We start from the raw sequence: 20,616 nt of genomic DNA, 5'->3' as shown, positions 1-20,616 counted from the left end.
TTAAATTCCATTGTGCAGATCAATAATTCTCAACCCTGTTGCATGTTAAAATAACCTGAAATGATATGAAAAAAAAAATACTGAAAAGCTGATTGTAGGTCAATTTGGGCTGCTATAGCAAAAAATAGCACATCTGGATGACTTTAACAACAACCATTTATTTCTCGTAGTTCTGGAGGCTGTGAGAAGTCTAAAGTCGAGGCACTAGTAGATTAGGTGTCGGGTGAGAACTTTCTGGTTCATAGATACCTATCTTCTCACTGTGTCCTCATATGGCAGAGGGTCAAGAGAGCTCTCTGGGGTCTCCTTTTTAAGGGCACTAATCTGATCATTAGAGTTCCACCCTCTTGACCTAATCACCTCCTAAAGGCCTCACTTCCTAATATTGTTTCATTGGTGGTTCAACATATAAATTTGGTGGGGGACACAAATATTCAGTATGTAGCACCAATTCAAGTGGTCTGGGCACCGGTATTTAAAACTTCTCTTCAGGTGTCTGGAGATGTCATTAGACCTGAGAATCACTATTAGAGGTGCTGAGGAGCCACTGGTAATGGTTGAGCAGTGGTAAAAGATGACAGAACTGATGCTCCAGGAAGTGGATGCCCTGGAGTGGGGTGACTGGGAGGGAGGACACCAGCTGTACAGTTATAAGACTATGATGAAGGTCTGTAGTGAAGTTTATGTTTAATTAAATTGTGCTGAAGAACAGGATTCTTTAACTTTATGCCCATTATGTGACCCAGGGACTGTCCTGCCTGCTGCTTCTTGAACAGTAATCTGCCTCCCAAACCTTCTTGGCAAAAAACCCCAGGAGGTTGGGAAACAAGAAACCTTAAAAACAATTCTTTTTCTACTCCACAATGCTAATGAATTGTTTTTAGCAACTAATAGTGATGCTTCAGGAAGAACAACCTGACCAATGTCCTGAACTTTTCCAGCACATACCCAGCCTAGTAATTAGTTTTCTTCTTCCAAATTCACTCTAAGCCCAGGTGCAGAAGAGGAAAATACCCCACTCACTCTTTGTGCTGTTCATCAGCTCAGACGGGACCATGCGATCCTCCAAACTCTACAGTTCACTGAGTAGTTTGTTAATGACAGCCCCAGAGGGCTCCAGTGGGATTGAAATGAAATTGTCAGCAATTTAGAGAACTCATCCTTAAGATCTTGTTCCTCTAAATTCACTTTTAGTACTAGAGACAGTTGGTGCGCACATGCAGAAAACATCTTAATGGCTTCCTATCATACAGATAATCAAGCCCAAAGTTTTTAATCTTTACTTACAAGGTCCTTCAAAACCTGACCCACCAGCTCCTGCATATCTTCTGGCCTCATCCTGACACACTGCCCTCCCACCACCCTCCCCTGAGACCCACCCTCCAGTTGAAGTACCTAATATTCTCTCTTTGGTTCATTGTTATGTCTCTGCTTAGCTATTGCTTTTTTTCAGGAAGCTTCCTCTGGGTCTCTAAAATTGAATAAAGTGACCCTCCTGGTGCTCCAGTAGAACCCTGTACCTTTTTAACACTTGGGATACTACAGTAAACTTTTCTGTCTCTGACATAAGCTTGTATCTCCTATGAGGGAAGGGACCATGCCTATCTTTTTCACATTATATCCTGGGTACATAGCCTATGCTTGGCTAATGGTAGGCAATAATAAAAATTTGTAGACTAAATGAATGCAATATGCCTTTATTAGTTATGTTAAAACATCCCCAAACACACTGCAGAAATCACTGACTGAATTTAGGAGAAAGATACTTAAGTGACACCATAGAAATTCAGCTCAAAACTTTATTCTGCATTACAATGGAAATAGATTGTATAAAATGTTGAAATTGGTGCTCATTGGTAAAATTACTTTTCTTCTAAATAAATGGATTGGCTATATATTGAGAAGACCTTCCTCTCTCACATAAAGGAGGCCTGCAGTGGTCAGTGTGAGAGCTGCAGGCAGTACCACAGTGCCCCATTTGAAATTCAAGAGCAAAAGAACATCAGGCAATACTTCAGCATTATTTTTGCTCAGCAAAAGCCTAAAATTTTTGAGGAAGAAAAGAAAAGCATATGTAATAAGCAATGGGCTGGATTTTTAAAAAAAGGAAATGACAAAAAATAATAGAGATGAAAAATGACTCTGCTATACTAAATCCTTGGAGAATGGACTTTGCCACTCATTACTGCTGCTGGGGGCTTGTGCACTGAAACATTTAGCTTTCCAGGGAGAAAGATTCTTTTATTGCCCCCCTAAAAGAACTTGTCAAGTGAAAAGTAATTTAAAATGAAACATCAATGAGTTACATTAACCTAGAATACTGTGGCCATTTGTCATTTATAAAAACATTAACATGAACTATTACAGAATTTTAAAGCATCTGTTTTATAATAAGTCATTCTATCATGCTGAGGAAGTGCATTTTGACACGTAAAAATAAAAGGATACCTTTTTACTTATAGTAAAATGTAAAGATTTCCAATAAAATGAACTAAAAATGATATACCATATTTAAGATCATTTATATAAGCTTTTATTATAGCATGCACATTTTTAGATGATGTTATTACTTCTACTAACCATTCTAGACCATTCTTGACCATTCTAGAACATAAATGATAACATTAGGCCATATATTTAATGAACACTGAAGTATGCATTCAATCACTGGAAATGGCAATCGATCTCCAAAATGCCCCAGCAATGGGTCCTGATTGTTGAAAGCTTCCCTTAAATAAAATACTTTGTTTTCTTTAAAAGTATGAGAGCTGATAGGTTTAAAAAGCACACACTTGAGACCGAGATATCTAACCAGGAGACCAGAATACTTGCACCCTATGTGTGATCCATATATGATGTTAGGACCTGCAACTCTAAAGCATCACCATAGTCAAAGTTTCCATCCTGATGAACACAATTCCTGTCTTTCTTTTGGATGGCTGGTGTAAATGTTCCCTCCTGAGATGAAAAGCGATAGCAGGGCCCACGAGCAGAAGTGTGATTAGAGAGAAGACTCAACCAAAGACTGGGTAAACAGTTCAAAGCATTCCCATCCTTGGACCAGGCAGAAAATAATAAAGAACAAGGCCAGCGTGGGCAGAGAGAAACTAAGAGAGTCGGGGAATGAGGAGCAGAGAGAGATCAAGAGCCTGATGTGGAAGAATTCTGGAGCCAGAGTGTGGTGGCTGCAGGGCGATATTCAAAGGATGATGCGTGATCTGTAATTTCTCTTAAAACACTTCATCATAGAAGGGCTAGTATTTTTTGCTGTTGTGCTGTTGATGTTTACTTCTGACCCCACTGGCCAACAATCAGGTGCTGGCACAAGTTCATGTGGCCGGGTCAATTCATTAAAAGGACTCTGACAGAATCTTTAACCAAGCTCTTTGAAAGAGAAGTCTAGACAGACTCACTTTCTCTCCTTTATCACTTACTATTAACTTCAAAAATGTTTTTATTGTAAACTCGAACACAAAAACACAAGAGTCTATACAGACATATAGTTCAACAAGTTTTTATGAAGCACACACTGCTGGAACCACCACGTAGGTCCTGGAATAGAATGTTCTCAGCCTTCCAGACTCTCACCCAATGACCAGCAAAAGCTATCCACTATTCCTATTTTATGGTAACCACTTCCTTCCTTTTCTTCATGGTTTTACCACTTAAAATGGCATCCTTAACAAGCTGGAATTTGGGTCTTTTTAAAAACAGCTTTTTAAAGGTATAATTGATATATAGAGGACTGCACGTATGTCATGTACACAATTGGATGACCTACATTCATAACCAAGTTTAAGTGCATAAGACAGGATTCAAGACAGTATTATTATTATTATTATTATTATTATTATTATTATTATTATTGAGAGAGGGTGACAGACAGGGATAGACAGACAGGAAGGGAGAGAGATGAGAAACATCCTTACGTCGTTGCAGCACCTTAGTTGTTCACTAATTGCTTTCTCATATGTGTCTTGACGGCGGGGGGTGGGGGGTAGGGGGGTGAGGGGGGTGGCACTCCAGCTGAGTCAGTGATCCCTTGCTCTAGCCAGCAACTTTGGCCTTTAAACCAGAGACCTTTGGGCTTAAGTCAGTGACCATGGGGTCATATTTATGACTCCACGCTCAAGCTGGCAATCTCAGTGTTTTGAACCTGGGTCCTCAGCATCCCAAGCTGATGCTCTACCCACTGTGCCACTGCCTGATCAGGCAACATTATTGTGAACTAAAGGTTCTATGTTGTACAGCAAATTTCTTTAGAACTTATTCATTTAGCATAAATAAAACTTTGTACCCTTGAACAACAACTCTCCACTTTCTTTACTCCCTGGCACCATTGTATTATCTGCTTCTATGCATCTGACTCTTCCTGTGACTGGCTTATGTCACTTGACATAATGTCCTCCAGGATCATCCACATTGTCACAAATGGCAGAATTTTATTTTGTGGCTAATATTCCATTGTATGTATATACCCCATTTTCTTTTACCCTATCATAAAACTGAGGTTGATATTTGCCTCTTTTTTTGAACTTCATATAAATGGAATTATGCATTATTTTGTGACTGGCTTTTTGGACTTTTTAGTTCACTGTTTTTGTTCTTTTTCTTTATTTTTATATTCTGGATGAGTTAATGGTCAATTATATGTATTTCAAATACTTCTTTCACTCTTTTTTCTCTATTAATAGTGATTTTTGGTAAGCATATATTCTTAATTTTAAAGTATTCAAATTTATTTATATTCTTTTATGGTCCATTAAAAAGAAAGGAATTTTAATTTGACTTTATAATAAATGTTTGGAAAGGAGTATAACGGTCTTTCAATCTTTTAGCAGAATATATCCCTCCACTTAACTGAATGTTTACTACCAACAACATTTCATAGCTTTTGAGGGAGGGTCTTTCACATCTTTTGAGTCCAAGGTAGTGGAATATGTAGAGTATTTGACACGTGGACAACATCTATAACATTTTCTCGATAATAATATTAGTTTCAGAAGTAATTACATAACTATTGGTAATAATAATTTTCCCAATTTGGTCTTTAGTTTTAAACAACTAACAATGAAAAATGATAAATAAATTTTTAAAAATATTACTCAAATTCAATAAAATAACTCATGCCTGAAGTAAAATTTGCAGTTAGCAAACAAAATTGGGCTTTGCAGTTGGCACTACATTTTGTCGTTTTAAATTTTAAAATCTAGTGAAAACTGCAAGTGGTCACATCGAATAATAGCTTTGAAGTAGCTCAAGGTGTAGTTCTTTGTTTTTATTATTACTGAGCTATCAAATTCTTTATTTTATATCTACTGCTTAAATTCAGGATAAGTAGTACCCTAGGGGTAGAAAACACAAATTGTGCCCAAAGACAATTCCTGAGCAGGAGGAGATGTAGTCTCAAAATGAAATGCGTCTAGCTGAATGTGCATGCATACTCATTTAATCTTGACTGAGTTGTAGAAATTCTGTGTATTGTTTATCAATCATAAGTTTTGATAAACATATACTTCTATTTTTAATGTAGTTCAACTTAGTCTTTTATTTTACAGTTGTACTGTTTGCATTCCATTTAAGAAATCTCTATATGTAGCATCTTTGAAAAATTTTATTGTTGTACTTTCACTTTAGTTAATGATCTACTTGGAATGGATTTTAGTTTGTGACAGGGGATAGTGGTCACATTAATCAACCCAGTAGCATTTATGGAGAAGATCATCTTTTTTCCATCCTTCTGTGGTGTCAACTTTGTCAAAAATCAAGTGACCATGAACATGTGACCTGTCTCAGGACTCTGTTCTGTTCTATGCGCTTGTCTATCACTATAACATTCACATTGTCTTTGTCATTTTTGTCAGTTTTGATGTTGGGCAGTGCTAGTTCTTCTACTTTGTTCTTTTCTAGGTTTTTCTCAACTGCTTGTGGCCTTCAATATTTACAAATAAATATTGGAATCAGTGTTTTTACTTTGTTTGTTTTTTGTTTTTTATAAAGAAAATCAAACAAACCCTGTTAAGCTTTTGCTTTGGATTTTTTGGATTATCTTTCGCTTCATGAATTTTCTTTCATGAAAACTGCAAATAAAGTTTTATCTCCAGATTTGGGAAGAAAAACATATATTTTATTTTTCCAGAATCCTGAGAATTGTACACCAGTGGTAAATGGAAATCCAATGAGCTCTTATTTTAAATATTTATTTTGTAGCAAAATAGTTTATTCACACAGATGACATTTCAGTTTTGGAATGAATTCTAGTGGGTTTCTTAAATAAATTGTTTTCCTAAAACAAATAAGATGCATTATTAGTCTAAGTAGCAGGACATTTCCTATTGCTTTGAACGTAGGGGAAAACCAACAGCTCAGACTCCATTAAGTCAAGTCTGATTCCTGGGCAGAGAAAAGAGGCTTTGTGTAGTAATACAATTTTTAGTTTTTAATCCTCATCAAAGTATATAAGGCAAACCATTTATTTATTTATTTATTTATTTATTTATTTTTCTGAAGTTGGAAATGGGGAGGCAGTCAGACAGACTCCTGCATGCGCCTGACTGGGATCCACCTGGCACGCCCACCAGGGGGCGATGCTCTGCCCATCTGAGGCATTGCTCTGTTGCAACCAGAGCCACTCTATCGCCTGAGGCAGAGGCCACAGAGCCATCCTCAGTGCCCAGGCCAACTTTGCTCCAATGGAGCCTTGGCTGTGGGAGGGGAAGAGATAGACAGAGAGAAAGGAGAAGAGGAGGGGTGGAGAAGCAAATGGGTGCTTCTCCTGTGTGCCCTGGCTGGGAATCGAACCCGAGACTCCTGCATGCCAGGCCGACACTCTACCACTGAGCCAACCGGCCAGGGCTAAGGCAAACCATTTAATTTAATAAGTATTAATTGTAAGGTATTTTTCCCCATCGAGAAGGAAGGAAGAGGCCAGAGCCACAAAGTGTGGAATAATAAAAGGATTTATTGAGTACAGACCGCTTCCCACCTGACGAGGTTCCCTGGCCCCAAGAAAAGATGGAGGCCAGGGAAGTCACAAGGTGTGACCCACGTGAGAGATATTTAAAGGATACCTAGGGTGGTCAAGTTAATATGACGTGGTGAAATCTCACTGGCTGACAGACAGTTGCTCTTTTCCAAAGGGAAAGTTTCTTTTGATGCACTTGGATGTGGGCGGTCCTAGCCAAAGTTCGCAGGTCTGAGCTACCCACGTGACCATCCCCCATTGCCCACCAACCTTACAGTAATTATAGTAAATATACTTAGATTTATTTAAAGTATGTTTATATAATCAATTATTATACAATATAATTATGGTGCATTGAAATTACTAAATCGTTTGGAGAATTGGATATAGTTCTGGCTGGTCATGAACATCTTCCAGGCCTCAGGATTTCACCTGTAAAATGGACAGTTGAGATGATCTCTGAGGTCTCTTCTAGATCCATCATCCTAGGCTTCTACTTACCTTACATCTTTATTCATAGTGAAAAAAAAACTGCATCATTATTTACCATGGATATATTTTAACATTTCAGTTTTGATTTGTTATTATTTCAAGGAAAATTTAATATTTGTAAATTAAGAAATGTTTAAGAAAATCATCAAAAAGATCTTTCACCAACATTGAAAAATCCATATACTATAAAAATCTTTAAAAATATAGCATAGTACAAACTTCCAGTTATAAGGTGAAAAAGTTCTTGGGATCTAAAGTAGCATGCTGAGTATAATTAACAATACTGTATTGAATACTTGCAATTTGCTAAGAGAGTATATCTTAAAAGTTTTTAACACACACACACACACACACACACACACACACACACACAAACACACACACACGCCGCAGACCAGCACGGCTCCAAATAACAGCACAGAATTAAGGAAACACACTTATCAAAACAAAAACGATGGGACCAGGAGGACTCTTCAAAATGCCTGGCAGTGTCCGAGTGCCCCATAGCCCCAGTTCACTTTATTATATAGCCATATGCAAATCAAGGACCCTGATACAAAGTTGTACATCCAAGCCTAAGACAGGAACTCTCCCAAGGCATAAAACAGGATGCATTAGTGAAATCTACCAACATCTGAAAACAAACAAAGAGTCAGAGGAAGGGCATATATATTGCTTCCAGCAACCCAAGGAAGCAAGTGGAGTAGGTGCAATACTCAGCATCATAGCCGATATGAAGGTGAAGAGGGGAAAACTTAGCCTTTTGCTAAGCCTCGAATCTAACAATGGCTTTTTGCCATTTACGGTCCACAGCACACACACACACACACACACAAATGATAACTTTGTAAGGAGATGGATGTGTTAATTAACCTCATTGTGATGATCATTTGGTAATATATATGTATATGAAATCATCACTTTATATACCTTAAACTTACACAATGTTATATGTGAATTATATCTTAATGAAACTGAAACAAAAGGAAATATAGCATAATGTTGAAACTGAACAGATGGCTTTTATGATCTCCAGTGGTCTTGGAGATCACTGGAATAGAAATAAAGATTGGTGAAAATAAGAGGCATCCATGTTTAGACTCTAGTGAAAACTAGGTGCTCTGTTACTGAGACTAAAGTATTTTTGAAACCTTGTCCTCCAACTCATTTTTCTAGGCAGCTGTTATTTTCCAACTGAGAAACATCAGATAACTTTAATAAGACTCAGATCATCTCCCCAAATTATTTTTAATTCTAACTTTTTTGAGGTAAAACATGAATATTTCTTTTAGCTTGTCGTGATTTTTTCTTTTAAGTCTACTGATATATTAGTTATGAATATGACATAACTCAGCTAAAAGGTTATATTCTCAGCTAAAATAACCCTCCATATTCAGTTCTCTGAGCACAGGGTCAAGAACAAGATCACTAATTTGATTAAAATGAAGTGTTAATTGAGTTTTACAATTCTACACTTGACATAGAAAGATGGAAGAAGGCCAACTAACCATCCTTAAATATTGTGAAGACCAGCTTCTTGTGACAACTAAGGAACCCTGACTTCATGTCAATGTTAGTTTCCTGATCAAAAGAACCCCTACCGGCCTTCCAGATATGTGTCCTACAAGAAAGTCACACCTCATATCTTAGCTGGCTAAGGACCTAGGGGTGTTTCACGCTTAGGAAAACCATAAAGACCTCAACAAAAGAAGGGGTAGGTGAGGTCAACAAGAGGGGAGCAGCTGAGCATCAGTTTTCTTCTTCCACCTAATTTTAAAGCCAAATCACTGATTCTGAGTTGAGAATGTTTTTTTCTAGAATTTTAATTAAATATTTATAATAACTTCTGGCTATTGGGGTCAATAATTTTAGAACTGAGAGAAGAAATATATGTCTTTTCTGTCAGACTATAACCAAGAACCAGAGGTGGCAGAAAGGGTGAACTTCACATCACTTTGATTTATTTCCATGGGATGCTCAAGAGGAAAAAAACAGAAGCAAAATAAATGTTAGTGCTCACTTAAACTTCGGGGGAAAAATACTGCTGATGCTTAAATGAATTTCAAGCAATAAGCTGATCACCAAAACCAAGACAAAAGGTGTCTTGCTCTATTTACAATCTTTAATTTATTCAGATTACATTTCTTTTAATATTACCTGTTAGTTGACTTGATTGTAAGAGCTTTTAAGAACAGAAATCACTTTTGGTCCCAAACTTTTTCCAGTAGCATTACCTTAGGATTTCTGTTTTTGTTTTCTTTTTTATGAAGGGTTTTATTATATTTAAGCATTCTTAGCAGTGTAGCCCCCAATCTGTCATTTAGAACCATTTAGATTCCAGTTATAAAAAACTAAGTTTTACTTAAAATAAAATGCTGTTATTTATTTTGTATTTTACAAAGCATAAAAATGTATGAGGCTGTGGACTTAGAACCTTAGATAAATTACAAATACATAAAATATATATGACTAATTTTATGTAACATATAAAACTAATTTTTAAAACTGTGTAGATATAACAGTTTAGAGAGGACAAAAGGACTTTTAGAAATATTATTTTATTTTTTCCTTACAAAAACCCTGTCCAGTGCATAGTATCCTAGATGAGTAAACTGAGTCTCCAAGAGATGAAGCAGAATTTTCCTGACTTTCGCAGTCAGCATGTAGCAGACCTGGATCTCAAACTCCAGGCTGCGAGTTCTGAGCAGCATAACTGAAGTAAACTAAACTCTGCATTTCTGTCTTAATTTTATTCCACCCTTCTTCTATGGACATGATTGCAAAATTTGAGACTAGTTGTATAATTATGTTTTCTCTGCCCATTCTTAGAGTCAAACAGAAACCAAGGGAAGGTGAAGAGATAGGGAGAGCAGCCCTGAAAATGGGGGAGGAAGAGCCTGGAATTTAAGTGTTCTCAATCTGCTCAGACCCCCTGCTGGCTGGCAGCTAGCCTTTGTGAGTGAGCACATCTGTTTTATATTTGATTGTGAGATTGACTGCTTTTTAAAAGAAAAAAAAAAAAGTCTGATGTAAAATTTGGAAACTGAAATTTGAAACCTGGAGAAAACTTACATTACTGTTATTTATGAGCTCTCTGAAACATTATGTTCAAATTTTCATGTTTAGTAAAAATAAAATGCAGATCAGCTTCACTGATGGAAAGCAATTCTCTATGTGTTTTTGTGCATGTGTGTCTCTGTGTGTGGGTGTGGTGTGTGTGCATGTGTGTCTGTGTGTCAGTGTGGTATGTTTGTGTGTCTGTGTGTGGTATGTACAAGCATGTGTTTTGTGTCTGTGTGTGAGTGTGGTGTGTATGCAGTGTTGTGTGTGCATCTTTGTGTCTGCTGTTTGGGGTACTTGAGCCAGAAGGAAGGAAGTGGTCAAATGACACCTTTAGGAAGTCAGTAGTGGTAGCCCCATATTCCAAAGCCAGGCAATCAAATTAGGGAGAACAGATGACAGGCAGGGAAAGGATATTACAAGGTCAATGGGGGACAGCCTGGGCGAGCCCTCCAGTTTCCTTTGTTACCTTCTCTTCCCAGGTAAGAATGGTCTCATGGGGGCATGCTAGGAAAGCCAACAGAGGCCCCACTGATCCTGGTGATTAGTGCATGTGATGGAGGTCACAGTCAGATTGTTCCGTAGCTTATGTCTGCCAAGCCATCAGAAATTCACATGCCCTTGATAGCCAAGTGGGCCCTGGGGCAGCTTCCTAGAATCTAAGCCATTTAAAATGTACTCAGAGTTAAAGCATGACCACAGCAGCTAGAGAACGTGCTCACTGTGTGCCAGGAACTTGTAACCCATTCCCACCCTGCAAGGCAGGAATCACTATTCTGTTATGATAGATGAGACAGTAAATCTCAAAGAAGTTAGCCATGGCCACTGAGCCATTTAGAGCTAACTTGCTCTCTCTCACTCCCAGTTCAACCAGCACTCATTGCATAGATTTGCAGATGAGAAATCAGATCCAAATTGGGTGCCCCCAAAAGCAGAGTTTGTGAGAACACATGTGTCTGTATAGACAGAAGAAAGTCTTCACTATCTCATTTCTAGAATGGCACTTTGCTGGACCAGAGATTGTACTTCATCTGGTTCTTCTATGGCATGCATGAGAGACCAGCAAGTAGGTCAGGAAAGTAGTGGAGGGGAGGGAGAAGAGAGAATCAAGTGATACCCTTAAAATTATCTTCTGCAAGTGGTTGGTTCTGAAGGAAAATTCACTTTGGCCAAGTTCAGCTGACTGGATGGGCCTCAGTCCAAATGATGCAGCTATTTGTTGGTTCTCAAGAGGGCCCTGGCTACCCTCAGGCAGATGAGGCTGTGCTACATATGCTGAGGGGTGTAGCCTGGGGCAGCCCATCCTAGCTGGACTATGTTCTGTTCAGAAGCCAATTTATATTAGCCCATTTTTGCTCACCCAGGTGCTGAAAATGTCAGCCAGAACTCCAGCTGGTCATCCAGGTACATGTATTCAGGTATCTACTCTAAACACTAACTGAGGTGGAGTAGAGAATTAGTCAAAGGAGAAATGAGGAGCAGTAAAGGAACTTGAAGATGCAAAGTGCCCCTTTGAGACACAAGAATATCTGTCATTCTGACTCAGATGTACCTCCAGGTTGAAGTTCCATAATATAAGCCTTTTGCCTTCATGTCTTTTATGAGAAGCATTAACCAGACTATATTGTATGGCTCAGCATTCAAAATGTGGTCCTCAGAATAGCAGCATTGGCATCATCTGGGAGCCTACCAAAATGTATAATCTCAGCCCAATTCCAGACCCAATGAGCCAGAATCTTTATTTTACCAAGTTCCCTGATCTTACTCTGCATCTTCAAATTTAGAAGCATGAGTCTGCATGTCACTGGAGCTCTGAACAGTGTTAGTAAGGAGTCAGGAAGAAAACCTACCATGGTTTCAGTTATTACACATATCTACAACAGTTGCTACCAGAAAAGAAATCTCTCTGACTTTGTTTAACCTGATGCTTTCCAAATCTATTTAAAACAGAATTTTTTTTAAATGAAAGATGTATCAACATCTTATAGGACATTACTGATGGTTTTTGAGAGCAATCTACTGCTAGAAGTTGATGGGAGTGGACAGAAATAGGGGAAGAAATCGACTGGAGCTTCCAGATGCCATTTCAGAGTGAATTAGAAGGAAGAGAAAAAGTAGAAAAGCATTATAGTATGAAAGCTAAACAAGTTCTGCCACTGACCAGCTGTGTCATGTTTGGCAAAGATTTTTAGTCTCTATAAGCCTCAGTTTTCTCCTCTGCAAAAGGGGGATAGTCATAGATCCTACTTCAATTGCAATGTTTAATTTAGATAAGGATTATGAAAACTTAGCACAAAGTAAGTGCTCGATGTATTTCAGTTATTATTATTATTATTATTGCTATTCTTATTATCCAGGTAGTAAAATGTTAAGAACATTGTAAGATACTATAACTTAAAACTTTCCTGGGTTTTTAGTTTTTGTTTCCCTAGATCTGTTTCCAAAGGGATTGGCAATAAAACTCTTACAATGTACACATTCTGTCTATTAGTCTCAGGTACAGAGAGAACTCAGATTATTTATGAAAACTACTTTCCTTTGAACTGTTCTAGGTACTTTCATCATAAGCATCTTTGTCACAGACACCTGTGTTACAACCATTTGTGGCATCTTCACCATATAACTGATGGCCTATAAGGCAATTTTGCCATAAAAAAATTAAAATCATGACAAATAAAAATGGGACATTAAAAAGCACATAATAAAACATAAAAAATGAATAACAAATTAAAATATTTTATTGCAAAATAAAATAAAGTTCAAATGTGTGTAGATTCATGGCAATGATGCACAAATAACTGATTTTATTTTATGGATTATACCTAAACACTTGTCATTGTTATTCTATGGGAAACGTGGGTTCAACTCTGCACCATCAAAGAAGACCCTTGGTCTCTTTTTCTCCTCCCAATGTAGTATGTATAAAAGCAAGAAACCAACTCTTGGGACAAATTATCGTTATCTGGAAAAAAAATGCTACTTTCAGACCAGCACCACCACTACCACATCTACTCATCACTGTACAGACCATTATGAGGGCCAAGATGTATATGAAAATGGGAGTTATTATGAGAACTTCATCAATGGAGAAATGAAACCAATGTGACAGCTAGCTTAAATACATAAAGTCTGCCAAAAGTGGTCGATTCATCAATGGAGAAATAAATGCAACTAACCAAAAACTACAACAACAAAAAATCTGTCAATCAATTATTTTACCTTTTTTTAAACAGCAAAATTGTCTTATGACCATTTAGTTGTGCAACAAAAATGTTCATAGCAAAAAATATTTTGGCAAAGATGTCTATGCTGCCTTATTAAGCTACTGCTTTAATCCTACAATATTTCATTAGTTCAATTCACTGATATCTAAGTTATTTCAACATGGAGCATGTTAAGTCATAGAAAAAACTCCAGATCCTCGTAAATAAGAATATTGGATTTTGTCTTTTTTTTTTTTTTAATTTTTTTTTTTTTTAATTTTTCCGAAGCTGGAAACGGGGAGGCAGTCAGACAGACTCCCGCATGCACCCGACCGGGATCCACCTGGCATGCCCACCAGGGGGCGATGCTCTGCCCCTCTGGGGCGTCGCTCTGTTGCATCCAGAGCCATTCTAGCGCCTGAGGCAGAGGCCATAGAGCCATCCTCGGCGCCCGGGCCAACTCCGCTCCAATGGAGCCTTGGCTGTGGGAGGGGAAGAGAGAGACAGAGAGGAAGGAGAGGGGGAGGGGTGGAGAAGCAGATGGGTGCTTCTCCTGTGTGCCCTGGCCGGGAATCGAACCCGGGACTCCTGCATGCCAGGCCGACGCTCTACCGCTGAGCCAACCGGCCAGGGCCTGGATTTTTGTCTTTTAATTTACGTATAATCACTTGAGTATGAGATGAGAAACAGTTGGTGACATTTCATTGATAATAGGTATTTAGAAGCTAACAGAGTGAGAAAATAAAATTGGTTTAACTTTGTAAAAGTACTATTGATTATCATTATTTAAAATCAATTACCATGCAGCTCAATAGTAAATTGGCCCACATTTATATACGCATGTACATATCATTAAATGTCACGTTTTAATGCGCATTGTATTTGATGTACACAATCAATTATGTACAAGGGCAGGTCATAAGCCTAAAGTAGTGAGTCACACTACAAACCACACAAGCCACATTTTGTATGTGCAGTGTCCTAGTTCTTTTGGCGGTCTTCTCAAATTTTATACTACTTGGTTGAATGGTTATTGCCCTGTTGCTCTCAGGAATACGGCCTGAAAGCCCAATATCCCATTTCACAGTATGGACCCACCATTGTTTTTGTTTCTTTCTGCCTGCCTTTGCAGTTACCGTGGTTCCTTCCCTCTATCCATTGTAGAATGTTCCTGCCCCTGTTCTTGGCTTCCTGCTAACTAATCTTTCATGTTGTTGCTTAGATGCCTTCTCTTCTCTCCCTAAGACTGGATTAGATGCTCCTTACACCTGATAATTTCTCTGTTATAAGATTTTCACAATCTATTGACATTTCTTGTATACATATCTGTATTCCCTTCCAGACATGAGTTCCTTGGGAGAAGGAAGTTAGTGTCATTCATTATTTTAGCTTCTGTGCTTGACACAGTACAGAGCACTTAATAAAACCCAACAAGTGTTTGTTGAATGAATAAATAAATGTGCAAGTCCTTCTCTTTTGTTTTGCTCCAAGCATACCCCTTCTTCCTGTCTTAAAAAGGCTGGTTGGAATAAGTTATTTTTCCAGACTATTGTGATGAATGTTTAAGACTGTGTTAATATTTGGCCAATCAGTTTTTTTCTTTATAAATCAGTATCAGTCTGTCTATATTCATAGTCTTCATTTCATTGACATAATGAAATTCTTCACTATTTTTTTAAGTTTATGAATAAGCTAAAATGCTTTTGTTTTATTTTAAAATGCCAAGATAGATTGAAATACTATGAAGACATATTAGAAATTAATTTATTAATTAAAGAAGTTGGGTTCAGAATTTCATTTTATTTCCCCAATGTCCTGGTAATGCTTCATCATAGTATTTGGTCTATAGTAAGTTCCCAGTAAATGTGAGTTACTAATCTTTCCCCCAATCCATTCTTCCCCCTTTAAACACCAACCCTCAGGAAATAGACTCCAAACTCTAAAAAGGACCAAAGAAAGAGCTCTGAGATTTAATTAGTTCTGAAAAGAGGTTAGAGGTTTCTCCCTCTCATGTGCGCTAAGCTTTGGTCTTTCATCTTAAGTTTAAGCTCAACTCAACAAGTTATTTATTGTTGAATCTGCTATGTACCCAGAACTGCATTAGGTTAATATAGTGCAGCTAGATAAATAACTATAAACATCTATGATATTGCCAGTTCTTAAGCAGCTTTAAAATCTACTTATAATGGCTCCCTTAAGGATTAGCACTTAGTGTTCCCATAAACTCCTATTCTTACCACTAGTTTCCATGCCTTATGTATGCTGTATGCCCACTCTCTCATCAACGTCTTTCTTTGGTTTTGAAATAAAAAGCGTGTTCTACTAGGAATAGGTATTCACAGGCTTATAGAGTAATCTCCACAGGGAAGTGACAAGATAACTCTCCAAGGTATATATAATACACATACACTCTATTAAAGAAAATTTGCAAACTATCACTCAGCCTCAAGAGTTCACAAAAACCACAGCAGATACTGAGAAGCCCAAGCTGCTCTGTCATGTTCCAGTGGAATGGTTACATTCAGCCTGTTCTTCTGCAGCTATCTGGGAAATAAACTATATATTGAAAATTAAGGCTTACTAAGTTCACATAGCACATAAATCATAAGGCATGCCTGGAATTCATTTTTCTAATGTCTCCTGCTGTGGTAAGCTATTGTGGAGGTGGCCAGAAAAGAATTAACATCACCAAATAATTTGCAATGCTTTTTCCCAGTGAGGTGAACTAAGGACACAACTTTAATTTGGGTCTTAGGTTTCTTTGTGGACTTTATAAGCCTTTTAAAGTTATATAGATACCAATATTCATTTGCATGGATTACAAAATAGGATCAGCAACAGAAGGGAAAGGAACATTCTATAATGTCAGCTTTTATAAGCACTTACTGAATTTATGCATGCTGCAACTCCCGGTTTATATGCACTGACGGAAAGGGGTAATGGGGTAAGATGAAATGCTGTACACACAAACTGGCCTTCTGCACAAAATTTTGGCAAGTCCGGAACTGCCACTTATGTGTTTGTGGACACAGGTTGTCTTTCACATGTTAATGTAAATGGGAGTTTGGTGGATGCTCCTTTGTAATAGATAAGATAGTGACTGGCAAGCACAGGACAATGTGGATTATGAGTCTCAGGAGAGGAGACAATTGATAGGAAAGCCGGGAAATGTGAACCTATGATAAAAAGGTATTAGGGGAAATGAAAGTCAACCATAATAAAAACCCTAATGGTAGACTAATAGTTAATAGATGTTAAACTGGCATGTGTTAGATTCAGGGAGTACTGGGGCTGCCAAAGAGTGTAACTATTGAAGGAACAGGGAGTGTTGCAAAGAGTGTAACTATTGAAGGAACAGTAAGTGCTGATATGGCTCCTGTGAGGCTGAGAACAAAGAAGGTCAGAGACCCTTATCAGAAGTTTATGTTTGAAATTCACCACTAAGCTAAAACCGGCCCCTGTTGCTATGCTGCATGTGACTTCCCTAGCCAATAGCTAAACTGCCACATCTGCTTCTGTACTATGCTTGCTCACTTAGGATATATAAGGGCCTGGCTGTAAGCTCCAGGTGCGGCTTCCGTTTGCAGCTCCTTGTGGGCACGGTGTCTCCGGACATCTTGGGAGTTCGCCCCTGTGCAGGTTAAACTGGCCAATAAAGTAACATCTTAACTCCTGAAAGTCTCCGACGTTTGTTCTCGTACCCGGTGGATGCTACAGCATGTAGACTGTTATTTGGTTAAAGATAAAACAGAGAAGCGTCTTCTGGAAGTTGATGCTGGTTGGCAACTTAAAAGTAAGAAGGCTAGAGAGTCTGTAACTAAAAAATTCAGGGAAGGATTAATAACTTACTGTGTAAGGCAAGTCATTACATTTGGATAAATCCTCTCCAAAAAATCATCCAACTTATACTCTTTTCCAGCCACATTCACATTTTTGTGCTTTTCATTTCAAATTGTGGAATAAGAGGCTTTTGTCATTTAAAGGGGTTCTGGCCATCTGCAGATAGGTAGGAAAGGCTGAGGGAAATATGAGAGTATCAGGTTAGACCTTCATGAAAGCTTTAAAATCGTACCACTGGTTATCAAGTAATATTCAATCCACCTGTTTCCTTGTTGGCAGAGCTCCACATTTGGTTTAGAATCGTCTTCCCTTACATGAGTCAGTTAGATTCCAATCCCAGCCTAGGCCCCAGGGCAAATCCTAACACAGCTAAGCCAACCAGGATGGTGCTATTCCTGTTAGCCATGGATTGTTTAAGACTGATCTTATGGTTTGTTGTGACCAATCAGTTGAGACAGAAGATCTTCTGGAGGACTTTTGGGAAAGGTTTCCTTACTCTTACAAAAGACACCCAAAAAGACATGGGGTTCCTCTGGATGTGATTGTGTCTGCGTCGGCTGCACAGAGAGGCAGAAGTCATGTTCAACCATGGGGTGCGCTAGCCTAGGATGAGGATAATACAAGTAGGTTGGAAGAATAAAGAGTCTGGATGCTTAATGACTATTTTTTAAACCAATGAATTAAGCAATATTGGATGCTTTCTTCTGTGGAATAAAATACTAAGTTTCTTTACAGTTTAAGCCACTTTTTGGTTTTCTGTTTCTTGGAGCCAAAAACATTTTGACTGAGATATGTGCTATTACCTAGAAATATCTCTGAAGATTATTCTACTTTAGTAACATGGGTGACTGGAGACTTAGGTATGTAGAGGTTATACAGGAAGTACAATCGTTTCCTCTTCCTTCAACCCTAGATTATTTCTCTGGCCCCTGGAAGAGGTTGAAGACATCCTTACAGCTGCTGATCCATGCCCACAATTATTGCTTAAGCTTTGTTGATGAAACCTGTAAATAAAAACCACCTTGTGTAAGTACTGCCTTTTTATTGCCCTACTTATCATTAAGACCAAGTTTTTATCACCCATCCATGGGGACTCCTAGATGCTAATGACGCAGGGCTCATCTATGCCCTCCCTGTTCTCTCCTGGGTACCCTCAGTTAGAGATCACTCTGTGCAACCTGCCACAACAAGATACAGTAGCCCACCCCATCCACGGTTCTATTTTCCTCAGTTTCAGTTACCTGTACTCAGCCATGCTCCAAAAATATGAAATGAAAAATTCCAGAAATAAACAATTCATAAATTTAAATGGCATGCTGTTCTGAACAGCATGTTGACACTTGTGCCGTCCCACTCCATCCCAGCCAGCACATGAATCAGCCCTTGTTTAGTGTCCACGGTGCACACTACCTGCCCATTAGTTACTTAGCAGCCATCTTGATTATCAGATAGACTGTTGTGGTATCACAGTGCTTGTGTTCAAGTGCCCCTTATTTTACTTAATAATGGACCCAAAACACAAGAGTAACGATGCTAGCAATTTGAATATGCCAGAGAGAAGCTATAAAGTGCTTCCTTTGAGTGAAGAGGTATGTATGTATAGAAAAAAACCCCATAGTATATATAGGGTTCAGTATTATACATGGGTTCAGGCATCCTAAGGTCTTGGAAGGCATCCCCTGTGGATAAGGAGGGACTCCTGCAATAAGGCTGTGGCCCCTTCCACAGTCAGAGCCCATCAGCAGCCAGAACTGTATATGTATATGCTATATGATATATGTATATGATATATGTATATGCTTTCAAACCCAAAATAGTGAGAGGAGATGAAGGGAAGTATGTGAGAGAGAACTGAGAAGGTGAAAATGAATGGAATTGAGCATCTGGAAGGTTGTAAACAAGGGAAGCCCAAACTAGGTGGGATACTATTTAGGGCCTTCATTCTTAAACACAGGTGGTTGTGATAATTAAACTGTATTAGCGAAAATGATCAATATTTTTCTAGTTTTAGGGAAGAATATGAACAAAGTGAGAAAGACTAGCAAAATGAGAAGACATGAACTTACTTGGCTGTATAAAACTAATAAAAAATTACAGTAATTTATGTGAACAGCATGTTATTTGTATCAAATTGCCCTTCCACACTGTAACAAGTAGCATACACAGAGTGTTATATAGGTTCTATTGAATAGCTCATGTCCCCGGCCCTCCCAGGATAGCTCTGAATTACTGTCATCAGCTAATGTAGTACATGATGTTGACTCACAACTTTACAAACTTGGAGAGGACACAACCTATAATTTACCTACATGTTTCCCAACATTTCTAGTTTTCTTTCATAATCCATTGTAGAATTATTTAATTTTTCAACCAGGCCCTGGCCAGATTGCTCAGTTGGTTAGAGCATTGTCCCCATGTGCAGAGGTTGCTGGTTCAATCCCCCTGTCAGGGCACATACAGGAATAGATATTTTCTGTCTCTCTATCTCTGTCCCTTCCTCTTTCTCTAAAATCAATCAATAAAAAATTAAAAACCTTTTTTTACCAGTATTACCTTTTGACAGATAGAATCGCAATTTAATTTTTTGTTATGCCTTATACTCTTCCCCACTGCTTCAAAAGGTGCCCATTCTTCATTTGACTATCACTTAAATGGCATTTACTAAATGCCAGGGATTTTTTCCTAAGTCCTTTTCAAGTGTAAATTCATGTCATCTTTATAACAACTCCAGGAGGTAGTGTGGTAGACACTACTGTCCCACTCATGAGCCCTTGGCTCACCCCAATCACCCTGTAGTTACGGTGACAGTTCGATGCGGATGAGCAGTGAGGACCAGCTGGTGGTAACCATCCTGGTTTCCCGTCCTGCACATCCTCTCTTGCTCTCAGGAGTGACCCACTCTAATGTCCCATCATGAACTTCCTTCTTTCACTATCTCACTTGCCCTTACTCCTCCACTTAATGCTTTCTCTCCAAAAAATTACCCACACCTAAGTCCTTCTCTCATGGTCTGCTTTGGGGCATACAACACTAAATTTTATTATTGTCCTCATTTTA

The sequence above is a fragment of the Saccopteryx leptura genome, chromosome 3, assembly GCF_036850995.1.
Source record: "Saccopteryx leptura isolate mSacLep1 chromosome 3, mSacLep1_pri_phased_curated, whole genome shotgun sequence".
Taxonomy (NCBI): Eukaryota; Metazoa; Chordata; class Mammalia; order Chiroptera; family Emballonuridae; genus Saccopteryx; species Saccopteryx leptura.
The sequence above is the reverse complement of the archived record's forward strand: the minus strand, read 5'-3'. Positions refer to the sequence as shown.